General features: G+C 52.9%; 1 protein-coding gene across 1 annotated transcript in view; it reads right to left on the bottom strand.

The window, feature by feature from the left end:
* Window positions 1-8064, bottom strand: part of BAHD1 (bromo adjacent homology domain containing 1) — a 40441-nt gene extending 32377 nt beyond the window's left edge. Inside the window, exon 1 of the mRNA XM_055814230.1 lies at window positions 7731-8064. The gene's annotated coding sequence lies outside the window, so the exon portion shown is untranslated. The remainder of the gene's footprint in view (window positions 1-7730) is intronic.
* Window positions 8065-13369: the final 5305 nt, after the last annotated feature.

Raw genomic sequence — 13369 nt, 5'->3', positions numbered from 1 at the left:
GTGCCTGAAATTCAAGGCCGAGTCTTGGGATATGTCACATTATCAGTACAAAATACCACACACACAGCTCCCAAAATGCCCAAACTTTGTGGAAAGGTTAAGGATCACCTAATTATTCAGTAATGAGCTTCGAGGTGGCATCTCAGGCAAGGTCAGAGATTACCCATTGTACTTGCATGAAAGCATCAGGCCAAGCACACGACAACATTTTTGTTTGGAGGGAAGGATTTAATTTTTGTTAAGCACTGAGAAAACAGTTCTTAAGCTCATTAGTGGTTTCAGGCAGGACAACTGATGCAAATCACACGTATGCTGAGTGCAGACAAGAGCCTTTCGCAAGTAGTGATGCACTATCTGCACTGTAATTATGCTACCTGCATCAAAAACTTCAGTGCTAGGCTGAAGTTACTCCTAGCGAGCGATGCTGACCCACAGCCTCCACGTAGAGCTGCAGCCCCCTTCTTCCCCAGCACCAAGAGGGGCAGGGCTTTTAATCCCACCTGTCTAGCTCCAGAGGTGTCAGGACTGCAATTTCAGCAAAGCTGGTAATTTATTCTGAAGTGGAAATTATTCCCTGACTCTTCTTCCACTATATGGAAAGAAACAGAAATGCAAAAAATGAAAATGTTTTTGGGGTTTTTTTTTTGAAGGCTGGCTAAACAGTGCTTTCCCAATCACACTATCTGTCCTCCCTAACAGGATTTGGAAGGATTCACCTCTCTGCAACCAGAACACAAGGACAGTAGAAATTCCAAACAATACATTCCTAGAGATCTTTCATGAAATCCAGCATCTAAGAAAGGGAAAGACAAGATGACAGGGCTCCCGTGAGAGGAGAGGGGGGCAGACAGCAGTTCATTACATGTTCTGCCTCGCCAGGCCCCCTACCCAGCACGTGCTTGGTTATTTTACGTACCGCCCCTAGATAATTAGGGATGTGCGAGAGCTGGGGTTACCAAGTGATTGTTTAGGGCACAAATCCCTGAAACACCTGGCTCACTTCTGTGGCTCATGCAATTTGCTGAAATCTAAGGAATTCCCAGTTTGAGATTTACCTGCCCAAGTAATCAGAATTTTCATACCTGTCCTGCCACCTGGCGTTTAGCCAGGATTTTAAGAAAGTCTCTTCTCCTCTGTCTACACATGATTATAGCTGCTAAATCCTTTCCCTTTGCTATCTTGCTAGCCTTGGAGATATCTGCTGTGTCGCCTTACCCTGAACCACCCTCCAGCCTTGGTTTCTTGAACTAATTTTGACTGAGCTGCATAAACCCGAACATGCGCTTTGCATCTGTTTTTTGGGCGCGCTGATTTATCTTTAACTTAAAAACAACCTCCTGCTCCCACTTGTTTCCTCTGCCTTCCTGATCTTCCATGTTTATCAATATGTGATTATTGATGCTTATTCCTCACCACCTGCATCCTCCCGGGTGCCTTTCCATCCTTCCTCTGCAGAGGGAGATGCCTCAGTGCCCCTCTCCACACCCTCCCCCCCACCAAATCCTTTTCCTTTTTATGGTATTCCCAAACCTAAATCAGCAAGAATGTGCTCAATCTGCCAACTGCCCTCATACTTACAGCAAACGATCGTGTAACACCGTCGCTCTTGCCGAGCCTCGAGCCCCCCTCCATTTTAGGGTTTAGCTAAAACGCTCTTTAGTTTGGAGAACTTCCCGGCAGGATTCGGTGCGAGGTGCTTCCCGGCTTGGGCAGCGTCCGCCTGGCTGCCAGCAACGTGCTGCTGCAGCTGCTCGGCCGCGCTCCTGCCGCGGCGCCTTCTCCCTTCCAGCCTGCAAAAGTCAACTCAACCATCTTTCCTAGCATGCCTGCAACTCCCCATTTCTTTCTCCGCTGCCAATTTAAGCCTATTCCAGGTATTCTGCAAGCCTTCGAAGATATACAAAGATGACAAGCAGCAGAGGATAATGCTTTACTGCACGAAGGCAGGCTAAAGCTCGCTATTTTCAGTGCTTTACACAGGCCACAGCCAGGAACAATAGAAGGCCATGCATGGTGTACGTATGAAGCAGCACAGTTCAGTGATGCCCATGGATCTCGATGCTTCTTTAGCACTGCTATTTCATTTAAAGGATGATAATTCAGACAATGAAAAATAAGCCATCAGCAAAGCTGTTTTATTCAAATCAATGCTAGGAAAATGCCTCTTTTTTTATTTCTAAGAGCATCGTAAATAATTTGAAATATTGATACACAGGCAGTCACTAAAAGCCAAAATCTTTTATTAAAAAAAATAATAAATAATCAAGCCTGCTGGGGAAAGCTGTATAGTTTCAAAGCTGAGCATGAGAAAGCCCTTCAAAAAACTGCCTGAAGAACAATGGGTGCCAGCAAGCACTCCTGTGATGTGGCTTACAAAGGGGGAGGGAAAAAATAATAAAAATCATAATTTTCTTGTTTAGGCACACCTTTGTTCCAGAGAACTGGGACACGAGGAACACAGCAACTGGCAGCTCTGAACTGCAACATCATCTTATTCCTGAACACAACACATTTAACAAACCCCACGCTCTTCAATGCCAAAATCACTCCAGTTCAGCCACGCAGGAACCCACCTGCTTCGCAGGCAATTTCAAAAAGCTCTTACACAGAGCAGCACCCAGATCGGCAGCACATTACAGCAGGAGAGCAATCCCACCCAGGCTGCGTTATACCCCAAGCAGGATGCACGCACCCCAAAGCCGCCCCTCTGCCAGCCACTCTCCAGCACCAGCACGCTGTGCGCCACCCTAGCGTGGCACCCAGGGTGACAAGCTGACACCCCACTGATGCCACCAGGCTGTTTTTCACCACGGTACTAGGCTGCAGGTGTTATAGCAAGCACCTCTCCAAAGCCTGTACCACAAGTCTCTAAACACACTTGGAAATTCAAATGGCAGAGGAAGGAGAATTGCAAAACAAATGATGGAAAGCAGCCCTCAGCAAGAATTCAACTGAGCATCTTTAATAAAGATGCGCCTATAACCCAAGACAGATTTTTTTAAAAAAGGTGATAAAAGCACCATTCCTGGCCATGCCACATGTGAAAAGCATAGACATAAGGCCCTGAACACACTGTGCTCTCAGTGAGCTGACATACATTCCTTCCCCACGTTAATAGGTGTTTATTTGCCGTGCTCCCCTGCCACCGCACAGCGCAGCCACTGCACACAACTGCTTGGTGCCACTGGCCCTCCGGCACATTGCACTGCTCATTCCCACAGTTTTTAACTGGCCGAGGAAAGACACATTCAGCTCCCCATCACCGAGAGGCCGTTCAACACCTGCCTCAGCAGCAGGCTCACGCCCAGCAGAACCCAAGCAAAACCCCAAGGCATCCCTCATCTTATTTTTGACTCACATGGAGTTAATGACCTCACACCCTCTATGGAAGATTTCATGAAATTCAATGCACATCAATGATTAGCTGAACATGAGAAAAATAACTGCTTCTCCAGGCAAGTTACCCCCGTCCTCAGCTACAGAGAGCAGCGCTACCGTCCCTAGCTGAGGGGCTTCCACTACAATTTAACTAAAAATATTCTTTGGAAATTACAGTAATATCGATAGTTCAGGGATTTTTTAAGAAGAGGGTCAGGTTGCCTCCTTTGCTCAGCTGACTGCACTTTTTACGTCTCACCAGCTCTCCAGACTCTCTCCTATTTAGTATGGGTCTTCACCCACACTGTAGGAATAACACGTAACATTAATTAAATTCCAACGGCACAAACATTGACAGGGGACAGAGAACAGGTGCGAAAAATTAATTTTAAATCAGATTTATATTTATTATTAACAACATCTTTTGATTTAACTTTTTAAATTATGTTATCAGTCCCTCATTTCACTTTACAGCAAGGTAAAGATTTCCACAATGCTGTTGTTCTGATGCAAGATTTTTTTTATTTTTTTTAACTCTGATACAAAATACCACTGCAGCTTGCTTTATTCTACTTTTCTTATAATAAAGCTTCACACTAGAATATCAAGTCTGGACAGTAACTGGATAAAGGCCTATTGCATTGTCCCATACAATCACATTTCTTCCCGTCTTCAGAAATAAACCCAGTAGTATTACATTTAAGAGCATTTAAAGAATATCGGTTGCCAGTGCGAAGGCTTGGAGGGTTAAATTTTACTGGCCTTGTTACAGATAACTCACTCAGGGTAGCAATCTGGCCATGAATTTTAATATTTTTTGTCATAAAAAACATGCCTTTGGTCCAAATGAAAGAGGAGGTTGCTGCACTGGGCAGCTATAGCATTTCTGAAGAACCACCCCCCTCTACCCAAACACCTCACAGCTCTCACGCTGAAGCAAAGGGCACAATTCCTCCCGAGCACCCCCTTTCCCCCCCGCCCTTAAACGTGGTTTGTATCCCAAAACCACAAATACTCCCCAGCCTTCACACCGAGAGGAAATACCTGCAGACAGACATGAGTCTGCAGGCGCAAATACAGCCAGCTGACTTGCAGCTCACCTGTACCCTGCCCGTGAACAAGCACATAAACACACTGCCAGGTGAAGCAGAGAAGGAAACCAGACAGACAGAGAGCCCTGGGATTTGGAGGAAAGCCCCGGGGACCATCAAACTTCCCTACCCTGGCCCACAACAGCCCATGGCACAAAGCACACAGCTCATGTTTGAAGCTATTTTCAGTTTTACAACTTCTTTGGGGTGTTTATTTTTGGGGTTTTTTATTTCCCAGTTATCTGAACTGCTGTTTCATGTATTATTAACAATATGATAGTTGTGACTTAATTAGTTCGGCTGCTCGGGCACAAAGCGGAGTTGTTCCCGTTGTTACTTCCACAGGGTGTATTGCCATGGTTAACCGAGTATTAGATGGGGCAAAAAAGCAGCTCTGCACAGCTCCTTTGGATGCAATATTTGCACATCTGAGCATACCTGTCTATTTTCACAGCACCAGATACAATCATTCATTCATTTTCTCATGATCTGAACTTAATGCCAAGCAGTGAGCGTGCCTTTGCTTATGATTTCTAATTATTTTTCAGTTGTTTACTTTGGATAGGTTTGCTGCTAAGGGCTTATTTTCAGTGCTGCAGTAGTATTAGAAAAGCATTTGCTGAAGGGTGTATTCCCCCAAAATAATCACCAAGCACTATCTAAATCGGATATCCATAGGCTGTACCAACACACACATCCCACTGTCTGCGCAGCCCCTGAATCACACAGTAGCAATTAACACCATCACATCAAACAAAATTAGCTTACGTATTCTGCCCAGAGAGGTGAAAAACCCAAATAAATAATAAGGCTGTCAGCCTGCAGACAGAAAGGTGATGCAGATGACTGGCAAGAAGGACAGAACACCCAACTTTAGAGTAATTGATATAGTTAGATAAGAAAACCTCAGCAGCTTCTGAAATAATAACATTTCTGCTACAGAACCAAGGTTGTAACTGTTCCCCCGCCCCCCCCCCCACCCAAATGCTACATTGCTAGGTGGTATTATACTGTTCTGAGCTACTGCCATCATCAACCCACAGTGAAAAGGGCATCCAGAAAGGATCCACTCACACAAAGTTGAGGCAATTATTTTCACCTGCAGCTCTGGTGTTTTCCAGCTGATTTTACACCTAGGAGTGATGCTACGCTTCACTGTGGTAGCAGTGCTGTTCTGGTCGAGAACAGCAGTTAGAAAGCCTATGCTGCTGCTCCATTTAAAATGCTACACTGAATTCATTAGGAAAACAAACAGAAATCAATGTTTAAATCCAAAATGTCCTGTTAAATCAGACTAACACACAGTTTCCTATCGCAAGCAAATATTTAGACAGTTCCAGCTAAAGCTTGAGAACGATTCAGGTAGCTAGGACATGACAAACGTGAAGGATGGTTCGGGATGAATATGTTAGCAGGATATTTCCGTTAGAGCGATCAGCAGCATGTTGGTATTTAAATCACATTAAGATTTCAAAAGCATCGGTCTATCATACAGTTCATGTCACCCTACCTCTCACAACCGTAAGGACTGAAAACCTTAAAATAAAAACCTGAGACCCCAGAACACAGTCCTGCAACCACAGCACCAACGATCACACAGAGCCCGCCAGTCTGGAGCAAGCGCTTTCCAATTGTGGCAAACTGATGGACAGATCAATTAACCAGGCTAGCAAAAGCCCAGAAAAGCCTTTTGCTTTGAGGTTCGCCTGCTCCTGACAATGATGACTTCAGATGGAGAGTGAGCACGAGGGGCAGCTGTATTCTTTAAAACAAAACAAAACCAGAACCTCTTTCAGATAAGCACTGGTGGAAAGAGAGAGGGAGGAAGGGGGTGGAAAGGGGCGGGGGGGTGGGGGGGGAGTGTGGAAGAGAAGGCAAACAGAATAGATCCCAAACGCTCGGATTTTTCAAGTTTTTATGGCTGCTCTTTTGAAAGAGAGGGGGTCCCTACGACTGTTCGCGCCGGGGCGGGGAGAGAGATGGCGGGGCTCGGGCATCCCCGCATCGGCGACTGGCTGTCGAGCAGTAGCCCGGAGAGCACTTGCTAGTCTGCCGAGATCTGCCCAGTCACATGTGCTGGCTCCTGCGCCTTGTAGAAGCAGCTGGAAAGGAGGGAGCCAGCGGAGCTGCCTCCATTAGGAGCCACCGCTACACAAAAGGAGAAGAGGAAACAAGCTCTCAGCCACCCGGGCTACCGACAGGAAAGGAGAGGTGGTCAGGGCCAGGGGAAACGCACGGCAAGTGCGGCCGAGAAGAGACCGGGGGGGCTGAAACACGGTGAAAATGAAGAACTCCCCCGCGGTCCCCCCGAGCGGCAGGATGGCACCTGCGCTCGTAGGGCGACACCTCACACAAACCACGGTGAAGTCGACGAAGTTGCCCGTTAATTAACGGGCGCCCGGGCGAGGGGGCTGATTTCCAGGCTCAGGTTTGGGGGGTCCAATCCCCCACCACCACAAAAAAAAAAAAACAAAAACGCCAACCCGCCGCCACGTCCACCCTGGGCAAACTTCCCCAGGGGCAGCGCTGGCTCCGCCGCGACTGCCGCCCGAGCCCCGCGCCCCGGGAGAGCCCGGCCCGGGGACAGCGGCTCCCAGCCCGCGCTCCCGCCGCTTCTCCCCGGGAGGCGCCTCCAAACGGCGGCGTCGGGACCAGCCCTCACCCTCCCGCTGCCCGACCCCCCGGCGGCAATAACCCCCCACCCACATACAGCCCGGTTCCGGCCCCGTAACTCGCCCGGGCCGGGGCCTCCCCCCACCCCGCCCCGCCTGTCAGGCGGCCGCCGGCCCCGCCGCCTTTGTCCTGCCGAGCCGCCGGGGCCGGACGGGCGGCCCCGAGGGAGGGCACGCCGGGCCGCGGCTGGGGGCTGCCGGGCCGGGGAGGCACGGGCGGCCGGGGCGGGGGTCAGGCCGGGCCTCGTCCTCTCCGCACTTCGCAAGTTAACGGCCGCCGCGCGTGCTCAACCGCCGCCCGCACCTGAGGGCGGCCCGGCCCGGCCCACCTGCAGCCGAGGCCGCTTCCCCGCGGGGCGCCGAGCCGCGGCCGCCCGCGATGCCCGCCCCGGGCTCCCGCCACCGGGGCCGCCCGCCGCCGCCGAAGAAAGTTCCCGGTAGCCCCGCGCGCCGCCTCCCGCCCCCCCCCACAACCGCGCCCCGGGGCGGCGGCACCTGCTCCCGGCCCGCCGGAGTTACCGGAGGCGGAGGGGACGAGGCGGCGCCGCGGGCTCCACCGGACGATCGGCACGGCCGCGTGGGGACTCACCGGGGCGCGCTCCCGCGCCGCGAGGCTGCCGCAGGCCCCGGCTGGGGAGAGATCCAGCGACGAGAGCCCTCCCGGGGCGCCCGAGTCCCGGGCTCCACGCTGCTGCGTCAGCGCCGCCTCCTCCCGGCTGCGGGATGGGGATGAGGCGCCCCCGCTGCCGCCGCCCGCCCTCGCCGCAGGGCGTCGTGATCCGGCGCGGGGCGGGCGGGCGGCGCGCAGAGGCCGGGAGCGGGCGGGCGGGCGCCGGGGCCGCGGGGAGGAGCAGGAGGCGCCGCCGCCGCTCGCCGCCGCGAACTCCCCGCAAGCCGCGAGCCCCTCCGTCCTCCTTCCTGCTTCCTCGTCCCCAGCCAATGGCCGCCCGCCGCTCCGCCGCTCTCTCCGCCGCGCCGGCCAATCGCGCGCGCTCCTGCCCGCCGCCGCCGCCCAATCGCCGCGCACGTCACCGCCCCTCGCCCCCCCCCGCCCCACCGCCCCGCTCCCCCCCCCCCCCCCCCCGGCCCCCCCCGGCCCCTCACCGCCCCGGCCGCTGCCCCGGCCGCCCGCCGCCTGCCGGCACCGCGGCGTGAGGGGGGGCCGCCCCCCCCCACTCCGGGGCGACCAGAGGGGGGGGGGGCACCGACCTGGGGGCGCCGGGGGAGCCCCCGCGGCGGGCGGTTTCCCCACCGGACGGGGAGCGTAAGGCGCGGCCCCGCGCCCTCCTGTCAGCGGCGGCGCGGGGAGCGGCGGGCACCGGCGGGTTCCTCAGAGGAGCCTCCGCTCCCCCAGGCGCCTTCGCGCCCCGGGGCCGTTACCGGCACCTCCCGCCCGGCCACCGGCGGCCTGCGCGGCCCGGAGGGCGAGCGCGGCCCGGCCCCGCGGCCCCGGCCCGGCGGGGGGTCCCGCCAGGCTCGCCCTTGCCCCCCCCGCTCCCTGGAACCGGGCCCGTGCGCCCCAGCTCCGGGAGAACTTCGCGGCGGCGGGGGCTCGGCCGCCGTGCGGGAGCGGGGGCGCGGGCAGCCGCAGCCCAGGGGGCAGCCGCCGCGGCGGAGGGGAGCCAGGCAGGGCGCAGCGTGCCCCCCATCCCGCCCGCCGCGTCCCGCCACCGGCACGAGGGGTCAAGGACCCTCCTTGGCTGGTCGCTCCCCCCCGCCGAGCAGCACCTAACCCGGCATGGGTGAAATGCCCCGCTCCTTCGGGGGGGGGAGGGAAAGCCAACCGGGAATTATCGGGCATCCCAGAGCTTCCCCGTGCAGCCTGCCCCCCACCGGGACGCGTTGTGCCCTCGCCGGGACATGGTCTGCGGGGACTCCGCCAACAGGCCTGAGACACGGCAGAGATTTCTTCTTCCCAAGAAGAGCCTAACTCTCTGTATTCTCCTGAAAAACATGTTTAAAATCCTAAAGGAGACGCAACAAGCCTTGGCAGGTACTGAATCAGTGATGTCTCTTCAGCAGGACCACAGTCCCCTACCACCAAACCTGTCAATTGCAGAATAGGGGGGGGTTGTTTGTCCTGTTTCTTTTAAACCTCGGAAACTTCAGAGGAGCAAGCAACTAGCACATGGAACAAGCAACCCAAAGTGCACAGGGAGAAAAAAACACACACACGATGAGTTAAACTCCCAGCTCCCAAGGGTCTGCTTGAAACATGTCTAAACTACAGCAAACCCCAACATACTTTCTCTGCCTTGTTCCTGTGGTCCTTGATCCACAAGGACCTCACAAGCAAGAGCAAGATCAGCCACAGGTATGACCTTTGCAGAACCCAGATGCCACACAAGAGAAGACTGAGAGAAAATTCAGCTGTTTGGAGACACTGAATCAAAAAATGCGTGGTTTCCTTTATTTGCAAGTTTGAAGCTGAAGTCTCTCTTCCTTCCTCTGGGTACGAGATGAGTGATAAATCCAGCCGTTCCCCGCAATCAGGATTTGCGAGCTCCGAGCAGCAGCGGCTCCCACACGGTGACCAAGTAACACTGCGGACAATGCAGGCTTGGCAGCACCGAGTTCAAGCAGGCTAGCACATGTAGGAAAAGGGACCAGTACTTTTTTCTTGCCCAGCCAAACTGTACCTGATGGTATATCAGTGAATGTGAGCTGGATGGATAAATTGTGCTCACCATCATGTTTCTGGAGTGCCCTAGGCGAAGAGGAGGCCCATCGAGAGGGTCAGGGCTCGGCACAGCAGTCCCCAGCAGCAAGCACTGCATCTGAGCGTGACATACAAATAAACCAGAAGCCTGCCTGAAACAAATACCAATCATTGGTGATGCAGCAGAAAAGAACAGAGCTAAAATAAATAACCTGAACAGCTACAACCCTGGAAGCCTGCAAGGACAATGTGCAGTAGCATCAGCACCTTCCCCTCGTAGCAGATCCCCTGTTTTAGCATACTCGGAATATAACCCTGTGTGCTTATATAGGACTGAACAATAAGCTTTCCTGGCAGTTTGGGCAGCATTCAGATGGGAAACCACTCATGCAAGAAAGTGTTTATGAGACCACCACCAGATCTTTACCAAATGAGAAGTTAGCAAACATGCTATGTACCCAGCAGAATACAAGAGGTGGAAAACCAGGGATGTCTCATGGATCTCACTGAAGAGACTGTCCCGGGGGGCTGTGACTGTGTTTTACAAGGCAGGCACACCCTCCATTTAGTCACTCACTGAAACCTGCACTTGGTGGAGTAAAAGATGCAGCCCTATGCAGGACTATACTTACTTTTTTTTTAAAAAAAAAGTGAGTTTGTGGCAAAAAGCGTGTTACAGCCTACTCAGTGCTGCACATCCCCTCCTGCTCTCCATCACTTGCCATAGGGGTTAGAAATTCTCCTTAAAAACACTCATATTGCCCCATTTCACTGCTTTCCCTTAGAGGCTGCAATGTAGAAAATGCCCCTGTCGAACGAGGTTTTCAGAGACTCTGTTTAACACAGCCAAGCACCACCAAGAGCCACTCCAGAAGCACGAAGGGTTGCCTGTCTCCTCAGACCAGAGCTGCGCTGCGCTGCTCCCCACCTGAAAAGAAAGGGCAGCTCCTATTGCTGCCAAAGTGCCCCTTAAAAATGACATTTTTAGTGGAGTTCTCTCCTCCACTGTGAACCCTGACCAACAGGAGGGTAACTAAAGCGCTGCTGAGCACCAGAGTGAGTTAGATTGTAGTGTAGTACAGAGCGCACTCACACCACTCATGAGATGTGTTTGAGTGACTTAAGAAATCTACCGCCTTGGACTCACTTAGCTAAACAGGACCAATATCTGGAGCAGGAAAGTAAAGAGACTGGAAATTATGAAGTTTCAGGAACTGTACATTGCTGTGGTGATGTTCACTGTGTAAATAGAATAATTTAGGAGGGATGCTGAGGGCTGGCCGTGCACAGAAAGAGGACAAGAGCCCCTCAAACAGGCTGTCAAAAACCTCTAGCATAGAGCTACCCACCACGAGGCTGCAAGAAAAAACGAAGAGCGATTGAAACAAGCTGTTTGGAGACAAAGCCTTCACCTGAGTGCTCAGGCAACCACCCCCAGAAAAGGCCTGCCCATAGCAGGGATAAATGGCTGCAGCAGGGTAGAGGCTTTTTCTCCCCAGAAGAGGAGAAGCAGTCCTGGAGGTTGGGTTTGGGGCATGGAGACTTTGATCCTGGCCGACAGCTGAAACAGTTGCTAAAATCCTCCCTGCTCAGCGATTCGTTTTGTGGGATAACAGTGTAGGTGTAAAATACCTCTCTCTCACACACACTGAACTCCTGCACCTCATGAAGAAACAGGGCACATGAATGAACTTCACATTTTAATAACCCCCAACCCATTCCCACTGCCACGCCTGGTCCGTATTAGACTTAGCTGATGCCATACTGCAACTCCAGCAAGCCAGCACTAAACCTACAGCTTCACAGTATTCAGGAGGCAAGCACTTGCACAAAATTAATGCTGAAATTTAGTGATACGTATCAGAAATTTAGCAGCTGCTTTTTGGTGAAGGTGAGAACACCTCCTCTCTTCCAGGTGTTCGGAATAGGAGAACATCTGGAGCATGGACAGGTTGAGGATGGGGGACTGTGTGCTCTAGAGCTGTACAAGAGTGGAAAGCATGACAAAGCCATCTGCAGAGCTCCCTCTCTTTTGAGAGACTAATTTATTCTGAAGTGGGGCCTTTCCTTGTCCCTTTCTCAAAGGGATGAGGGGAAAAAAATATAAAGCTAATTGCTGATTACAGAACAATATGGCTGTGCGTCTGCTGTACTTCAGCCTGTCAGCATAGAGGCACAGACGAGACACAGAGTTTGGTTTTATTCTTCCCTCATTAACTAGGAAGAACAAACCACCAAAGCCCCAACTCAAGATCTTCCTACACCGACTTCTGCCCTGTTTTTTGGGAAAGGGGCAACACCCGGGGCTGTTCTGCTCCCTACTGCCTGAAGAGAGCTGAGCAGGGACCTGCTGCCGCTGCACTCCCCATCTCATTATTTGGGCTACGGCAGCGAATCGACTCGCTGAGGTTGTCCCTGTTGGCAAAAGACCTTGTGAAGCCCCAGGACTGTTGGAGGAGCTGGGGAGCTCCAGCACAGTCCAGGCAGCAGCAGAGATTAAGGGCCAAAGTTTTCTCTTGTTGCACCCCTCATCTCAACAGGCATTGGGGTGGGAGAGACACACACAGCTAAACCAGCACTGGAAGGTAAAGGGAGGGAAAAAGAGGATTCACCACTAAACACAGGGATACCGGGTGAAAAGGATCTTTGCATTTCCTGAGTCTTAGTTTCAGGAGTAAAAGCTTGATTTGTCCTGCAGGAGTATAACAGCGGGACATCAGGGGAGAGCCCCAACATCACACTGCTCACTGCGGATCAGCAGCCCAGGCTGGGAGAAGGGATGTTTACACTGTGCACCCCTAGAGCAATGCTTGGAGCTCTTTCAACCTTCAGGAACAACTGTGGCAAGTTTTAAGAAGTCACAGAAAAATATAAAACCAGGGAAAAAATCCCCTAGCAATGCTGCAAGGGCAGAGAAAGGAAGCCTGGAGCTGCAGTGTCTGTGCTCGCAGGAGGCTGTTGGCACCCCTTCCTAGCACAAGCGGGGAGGCAGCGTGCCCCTGGAAATGCAGTGCTGAGAGAGCTTCATGCACACCCGCAGCACCTGCAAACCACCCCACTGCTGATGGCAAGCTCCCATTCCACAGGCAGCTTGCAAACAGGCATGGAAGCTTAAGCAACAGGCTTAAACTGAGTAAGCTCACACACCGAAAGAACAGCTTGCAGCAGTCTGGAGGATCCTGCACCGACTGGTTCCTCGGTCAGGCCTCGGGGAAGGACTTGGCTGCAGGGAAGAGCACGGTGCATCTGCGAGGGGGAGGATTGCCAGCCCCCACCTTTCCAAACAGCCTCTGTGGCCACAGATGGGGCTTAAACCCATTCCGTCTGCTCAGGATCCCTGCAGTTGTGTCTTTACGTGGCTCCTATCTGATTGTAGTGACAGGGCTGCATTAAAAAGTCTTCTTTACTTCAGCACGTGTTGGCTGCATCCCCTGTGGTTCCCACCTTTTCCAGGGAAAAGTCTCCTCAAATGGGCCAGCACCAAGAAAGCATCCCCAAATCCAAATCAGCGGAGTTACCCCATCCCGCCCAATGCCTCAGCATAAAAAGTGCTTGCGCGACACCGGCTC

Source organism: Falco peregrinus, chromosome 9, assembly GCF_023634155.1.
Source record: "Falco peregrinus isolate bFalPer1 chromosome 9, bFalPer1.pri, whole genome shotgun sequence".
In the NCBI taxonomy this organism is placed as follows: domain Eukaryota; kingdom Metazoa; phylum Chordata; class Aves; order Falconiformes; family Falconidae; genus Falco; species Falco peregrinus.
This window is presented reverse-complemented; position numbering and strand designations above follow the sequence as displayed.